This window comes from Gymnodraco acuticeps, unplaced genomic scaffold (assembly GCF_902827175.1).
Source record: "Gymnodraco acuticeps unplaced genomic scaffold, fGymAcu1.1, whole genome shotgun sequence".
Lineage (NCBI taxonomy): Eukaryota > Metazoa > Chordata > Actinopteri > Perciformes > Bathydraconidae > Gymnodraco > Gymnodraco acuticeps.
In genome coordinates, this window is record NW_022989768.1 from 5,037,334 (window position 1) to 5,045,089 (window position 7,756).

At 35.9% G+C, this 7,756-nt stretch overlaps 1 long non-coding RNA gene across 1 annotated transcript; it reads right to left on the reverse strand.

Moving 5' to 3' along the window:
- Positions 1-1,022: 1,022 nt before the first annotated feature.
- LOC117546854 lies at positions 1,023-3,551 on the reverse strand. The gene is made up of 2 exons (XR_004569084.1): positions 2,306-3,551; positions 1,023-2,275 (listed from the first exon to the last, which is right to left on the reverse strand). It is a non-coding gene; the product is annotated as an uncharacterized LOC117546854 (long non-coding RNA).
- Between the last annotated feature and the right edge of the window lie 4,205 nt (positions 3,552-7,756).

Genomic DNA, 7,756 nt, shown 5'->3' on the forward strand with positions numbered 1-7,756 from the left:
ATCCTAAAGCCAGCCTGCCTATGGCCCCTACACACGACGGCGTGCGTTGTTAACGTTGTGATTGTTGAACAACGCACAACGCACGTTGTTAACGTGCGGTGTTAATCGTTAAGACTTTGGGGAGTGCAAGAACTTTAAATAACTAAATTAGGAAATAATTTAATAAAACTGATCTGATTTGAACTCATAAAATCCGTTTGACAAGGTCTCAAAGACCTTCCCACATTGAGTACAAAAACAAAACAGAGAAGTAAAAAAAAAAATGACTTGAAAATTGCAATAAATGGTTCACAAAAGCTTTAAAGAAAGATTTAGTTGATGCCTTACTTTACCAGGCATGAATCTGTAGAAGTATTGAATAAAGAAAATATTGTTTAAATTTGATCCCTGCTGCATCTGCTGAGTGTAATTTAAAACTGTATGTAATTGAAGTTCAGTTCAGTTGTTGCCGTTACTACCTAATTTCTCAGCTAAACATTAACTCAACATTAACTCGGTGGTTCTCTTCTTTGTGTCTCTGATATCTTTTAAAGACTATACTCAGAACAGTAATAGTCTCAGGCTGTTTGTCTGTCTTATGGCCTGAAAGATTAAATACATTCAGAATAATGGATATGCATTGATATATTGTATTATTAAATGAGGAACCAGGAATGTGCCTTTCAGATTCAGTTCCTTGAAGGTTGAATGGATCCATTTACGTGTCAGGATTATCCAGAGCTCTGTACAGGTCTGTTGCTTTGTTAAAGGAAACTAAGTGTTGCATTGTGTCAAGGATCTTTCAAAATTATCAGACATTGGTAAACATTATGAATGTCAATGTGCAGTTTAAAAGATAGCTGTATACACTCATAATTACCAACTAAAAAGTGTGACACATTAACATTATTTTTGTAAGACCTATTAGAAACTACAACAGAAGAAGTTTGGGTTTAATTACAAGAAAAATCATTTCTGTTCAAAAACTAACTACAGGTACTGTCACAAACCTATTCCTTTTTTAAATCCTTACAAACCAAAAGTAGAAAAAACCCAGATTCATTTATTTTAAGCCCAGAGCGTTTTTGATAAATCCTTTAACTCGTCTGTTTCACTTTCTGCAGGCAGATTACAACATAACAAAAATACCCTGAAAGATCATTCATTGTTTTTAGTTTAAAGAAATGCACATTATTTGATATACTTTGGGCCTATAATACACTCAGTGACAACTTTATTAGGTACAATCCTAATTCAACATAATGTAATCCAATTACTACATTTCTTGAATTAAAACATTTATTAACAAAAAGTAAACATTATAATCTTCAAAAATGTACAATTGGTGGCAGATCGGTTTGATTGCTTGATACATGTACTGGTGTTTGAACTCCTTTAACCAAATAAACAAGGATCCTGCTATATGAACTGTAATGTTTCAGTGGTGGACCCACTAACACTTGCTTAATATAGTTAAATCCATGTATTAGCCCTGAACAACATGTGACTCTTACAATGTCCCGTTTTAGCTAAGTCTGTGTTATTTAACCTCTGTTATTCATGCACCCACACTTGTTCACAGCTGATGAAATAACAGAAAAGCCTCACAATTTAAGGTTAGCAGAGGTGGAATGTAACTAAGCACATTACTATATTTACTTAAAGAAATCTTAGATAAGTTTAGTTAATCAACAGCAACTGTCAATTGCAGCAATTTAGTGTCAATTGCTACACATTGTAACACAACTGGAAATGAATCATACAATTGACACTGGCTCAGTAATGTCAGTGAAACAGCAAAGCCTTTTATCATTTTGGTGACATTAGTTGACATTAGCCAACATAAAGGCTAGCAGAGGGGGGGATTACATGACTGTGTATGTATTGGCCAGTTGTAGCGGGTAAGTGAGCTTCTGAAGGCGCTGGTACACACATGTTGTCAACTTTGGACAGATGTTGTGGGAAGTAGCAACAATTGAAGAACCAGGAAAACCATACAACACACTGACTATAGCCTGAACTAAAGAGCTAATGCATTGGATTTCCTTATAATAAGCAGGTTTTTTCAAGTGAATATGTCAACATGCAGGGACTGAATAGACTTCTTTCACTCTATAAAAACATCAACAGCAAAATAACAGTAAAACATTAAGTTGACAACATTGTTATATTTGTTCCGAAGTGTGAAGTTACATTATAGAGACCTGCAGTATCTCTGAGTGTTGCTTTCTTGCACCTAGCACCACAGTGTGTAACTGAGCCCTTTTCTGTCTAAATGCAGTCACGAGATATGCATCTTGATGGTCACCTCTTCATTTACGGTCACATAGTGTTTTTTGGCCCCTCGAGTGTATAGAGGTGTCAATGTTCTCATCACTATCTTCATATGCACTTCTATTAGGAGCCTAGTAATATTCTGGAGGAAGCACTGCAACTGCTACAGCCTACTTAACACTTTAAACACAGGTTATTCAATGAAAAATATCTGTTATTTACTGTAGTCTTTCTTACCAACTGCTAGCAAGAGAGAATAAAGTCAGTCATTTCTCAACAGGGTGCTTTTGTCGTGCTGTTTTACATATTTTTTGCTGACTTTCAGAGTTTTCTCAGACATGCGGAGTCTCTCCCTTGATTCAGTCTCATAAGATTGACAGTGCAGGGTCACGAGATTGTGCCAACACAGCCTTGCAGAGGGGAATGACACGCATGACCACTGACTGTGGAAAACAGGATACAGGCTACGTCGCAACAGGAAGTGTTGCACTCCTCCTCTGCAGAACATCAGTTTGACCAGAATGACTGCAGGTTGATGTCCACACTCTGTAACTCCTGTGGCAGTATTCACATTTCGAAATCCTCTTCGCTCACCATTTCTTCTGAGCTAGTTGAGTAATTCAGTTGAAAAAAAAGGTTTTGTCCAAAAAATAAAAATTCCCCGGGTAGGCTGTAGTAATATTTGTGGTGGTTCCATAGATACAATAAATAACTTTGTTAATTGTGTTTAGCAAAGAACAAACAACAAAAAAACAGCAAAGATGTAGAAAACGTGTATTTAGTAGGATTTTATAATAAAGAAACATGAATACGTAAATAATTTCTTAGGTAACATTAAGCTGCTCTTTTCTGCTGTAACAATATACATTTCTCCTCAGTGGGACTAATAAAGGTATTCTGATTCTGATAAATACCCCTAAATGAGAAAATAACATGCTTTGTTGACTTTTGCGTCTCGAACAAATACTACATGGTTAAGCACACAAACAAGTTTAAAACATTTAACTTTCCTCATAAGAATTAAGTTAATTTATCTATCTATCTATCTATCTATCTATCTATCTATCTATCTATCTATCTATCTATCTATCTATCTATCTATCTATCTATTTTTATGTTTCAGTTGACCAGGCTATGAGTTAAAAACTAAAACTCTTAAAATCTTGAATAAAGAAAAGAAAAAAAAGAAAGCACAGAAAAAAAAGCGACTTTTCTAGAAAGAAGTAAATGCTGAAAGTACAATATATGTATACCAGATGGATTAGCTCATAAACACAATAACAATGTATACCTACATTACACAAAGTATTACTAAAACCCCATCTCATCTCAGTGTGTTATATCGTCTATAAGGAAAGTCAGGGAAACGCCCACAGTCTCACGCAGAGAAGAATCCGACCTGCCCGGGTCTTAACGTCGCTCTCGGTAAAACCTTCCAGTGAAAAATGTTAGGCTGTAAAGGTGGTCCACAGGAGAGTTGTTGAACTACTGGAAGCAAATTGCCAAAGGTGGTTGAAAAAGCCCGCCTTTCTATATATCTCTGAATTAGCAGGGGAACTAAAACTTCCTTAATTCTACCAATTTAAGGTTGGTAAACAGAAGGCTTCTTTCTTCTTCCTTCGTCTTCATTCTTCTCTTCTTCCTGCTTCCTTTCTTCTTCTTCTCTTCTGTTCTTCTTCTTCTTCTTCTTCTTTCTTCTTCTTCTTCTTCTTCTCTTCTCTTCTTCTTCTTCGTCTTCTTCTTCAAATTCGTTCTTCATCTCCTTCTTCTTCTTCCTTATTAAAAACAAGAAGGTGACAACTCGTCCTACAAAACAAGTGTTCAAGGCTGTGAATCTACTGTGAGCCCTGATGTTGATGAATTTAGTTAATTTTGACTATTAGACTATTCAAAGTGCAGAACCTCGTTTGTTTTATTTGCTGTTATTACCAAACACTCAAGGACACATTCAAATGTAATGTTTGGTGTTTAATGCAACAGCTTGTAAACATAATTAAAACAGTAGTTTTGTCACACTCCAATGACTGGTTTATATACAAGCTAAAAAACACCTTCCCTTTAGTGTGCTAATTTCAAGGTACTTGTTATGAATTAGCAAAATTAGAGTGATAGAATATGAAAAAATGTGTCAGCATGTATTTACAGAACTATGTTTGTGAAATGAGGCATGCACTTCGACTAACATATTTCATTTTAATAAAGGTGTGACAAGGAGTGTCGCTGTGATGTGCAAAACTAGAATCAATATCAACAATTCAAATCAGCTCATTCATTTTCATTTGATCTTACTAAATGAATGAGGGGAGCTCATTTTAAAAACAGAGCAGCCACTTCAGGGCCGTTTTGTGTCCAGAGCAGTTTATACCAAAATAAAACCTGACAATGTGCAAATACAGTTTTTAAGTGAAATGTATGTTTCTAAAGATAAATGCATATGTTGTAAGTTGTTTTATTCAACTATTCAGAAAAAAATGTATACAAAAAAAACTTAATTTAAGAAAGCTAGGTTTATCTTATGCTATTAATTGATCAAATCTGCTGTATATGCATTCGACATTGGCCAGTCAACAATGGACACAGAATTACAGTGCAGATATGAATGCAAATGTAATCCAATTCAAAACAGAAATACATGTGTCATTTGATGTATTGTCTATTGACACCCCTGCACCCCTCATTACAGTGTGAGCCACACATTACCAGCAGACAGAAACAAATTGTCACGTTGACATGCAATGCAATTTTGTTATGAACGGTTTGAGCTAAAAACAGGCACAACATCATCAGGGAGCCTGAAAAGCAATCCAGCAAGCATCCAAACTGATGTATTAAGACTAAAGTTGGATCCACGGAGTGAGCTTTTGACAAGTGCATTCACTAGAAGATTCTCATGAAATCCTAAAAAAAAAAGAGAAAATAATGCTAAATATTTCAGTTCTGTGTGTGGACGGTCCACACAGAGGACCCATGCCTCCTGGCTAACAGTCAGCAGTGGTTTCGGTGGCCGTCATGTGTTTCACAATGACATGGAACGGTCGCTTGACATGCGTGCAAGGGGACATCCAGCCTTCTCACTTCTTATTCCTGATTCCTCATTTTCTCTGGACTCCACAAGATTCAACTATCAGACAAGGCTCTGGGTATTATTAGACAGGGGTAAATCACAAGGCAGATGGACATGCGCACACACGCATAGTGACACACGCACGGAAAGCCACTTTTAAAATGAAAATATTACAGACCGCAGGTACAATCTAAAATAATAGTTCTAATCTGCTGTCTCACTCTGTCTTATAACATTTACGTTTTTAAGATCTCATTACCAAACAACACACAAACACACACATTTACCTATATACACCCATATAAGGCTTCGGGCCTCTATCCCACTAAACAATCAAGTTCCTCTTTCTTTATGTATTGCTCAAGTCAGACAAGGATGACTCAGTGCGGATATTAATCATGTTTTTTGTTATCTTCACATCTCACTCTGCTAAGTCCGCCTTTCAGAGTCGCAGTTAGCAAGTCTATTTAAAAAAAAAAAGAGAACTTAAAGATCAGTTAAACTTGTTATATCTTAAAAACAACTTCTCTAAAGAACATGTTGTCCATCTGACTCCGACAATGTGTTGTTAAAGTCAGGAGTTAAGACTGTTCATCATCATACTGTACACTTTTACATTTAAGTCGTTTTATTGTATTTATCATTATATTTGCAAGTATACCTAAACATGTAGACCAATATCATTCATTTTTCAGCTCTTTGAAACATTTCAAGCTCTAATAAAATAAGTTAACAAGCTTTGTTTTAAATGTATATTAAAATGAAAAGGAAGGGAAACAAGGGTAGACAAGCATTTCTACTTTAAGAGACTGTTGAGTTGTGTTAAGTGCAAAACAAGCTTAAAAGCAGAGAGAGTGTTATTGCTGTCATAATATAACGAGATGTGTCTCTTGGCAGTTGTCGGGGCACATGTCATACCATCATTTATGCAGTAAACTCCTGTCACATGCACCACCTGCTGGCCAGCGCTGTTTATTAAGAGCAGTAAATCTTCTAGAGGTGAGGTTGTGATGCAGTGTTGACTACCTGTAGGGCCCTAAATGAGCAAAATGCTTGCTGTGAACTCTGACAGGTGCTAAACACAAAACAGATCAAATACTTTCAATGACTCACTATTTTAAAAGAGAAGAACATATTTAGGCTTTTGAGATGGTTAAACTATCTAGCAACAAACTGTTCCACTATAAGTAAAAGTTCTGCATTCAAATCCAACTAACTCCAAAAAATTACAAAAGTAGTGACAGAAAAATGATCTCATTCATGATCTCATATTGTAAGATTAATACTGATGCATGTACAGTATTTGTAAATAGCATGTCACTATTGTAGCTGCTTGAGCAAGTTCATTTACATTTTAATTGATTTAGCTCAGGATTTAGTAAAATTGAGTTAGTAAAAGACTACCAGGAGCTCAAACTTGACACTTCTTGTTTGTAATGGCTCACAAAGGGTGCCAACCACAAGATTATTCGATAACAACGCATTTTCCTGTATAAGGTTATCATGTGTTTTATGTTGAGTCAAAGTAACTAGCACACCAACACTACAGGTGTCAGATATGTTAGGGGTGAAAAGTACATGTATAACTACCCCTCCTGACAGAGACTGAGCTGTGTGTGAAACACACTTATTGATACACACAGGGTCTGTAATTTCTCTGTTGGACCCCTGCCTGGTTTCTGAACTGCACACATCTCATGTAGCTTGTGCAGTTTATTAATAAACCCCATTTGATCAATTTCAACTGATGGGGTGTATATTTATACCAGAAAGAACATTGTTGCGAGGATGGTGTGTCTCTGAGTCTTACCAGTTAAACCTTCATATTGTTTTGCCAGGCTACTTGTTGTTTGTCTACTTAAAATAAACTAAAATGTAAAGCTCATTACTGCAACAAATTATCAATATGAAGCACTGTGAAACTTCAATGGTTTAGTTCTAGGGTTATAAATTGTTTGTTAGCTTGGGTTCAGAAACAAACATTGTAACAATCGGACTCTCTTCAAATCATATCCAAACCCACAGGCTGGATTTTTACCAGAAATTATTAATAAATGTCTTAATTAGAAATGATCCAAAATCTGAAGATTTAGGATATTAAATATGAGGTGTGTGATGAAGTATAAAAGAGAGTCAATTTGTGTTGAATAGTCATGTTCTTCAGTTCTTTGAGTGTGGGCTCGTGTAGGGTGGCAGTAAACTACTGAAACATTAATTTCTTTGAGGCTGTTATTTTATATATATTTTTCAAACTGTTCATTTTAAAGAAGGACAGAATCAATTAAATACAATCCTGGCAAAACTCCAAATATATAGGACTGCATGTTGCACAGTTGTGACACTGGCGCTGAACAAATATGTCTACAGACAGACATATAAACACCCATCAAAGGTCTCAAAACAGCTTCTGTGGTACACAAGCTACCGTGGGGAGTGTAT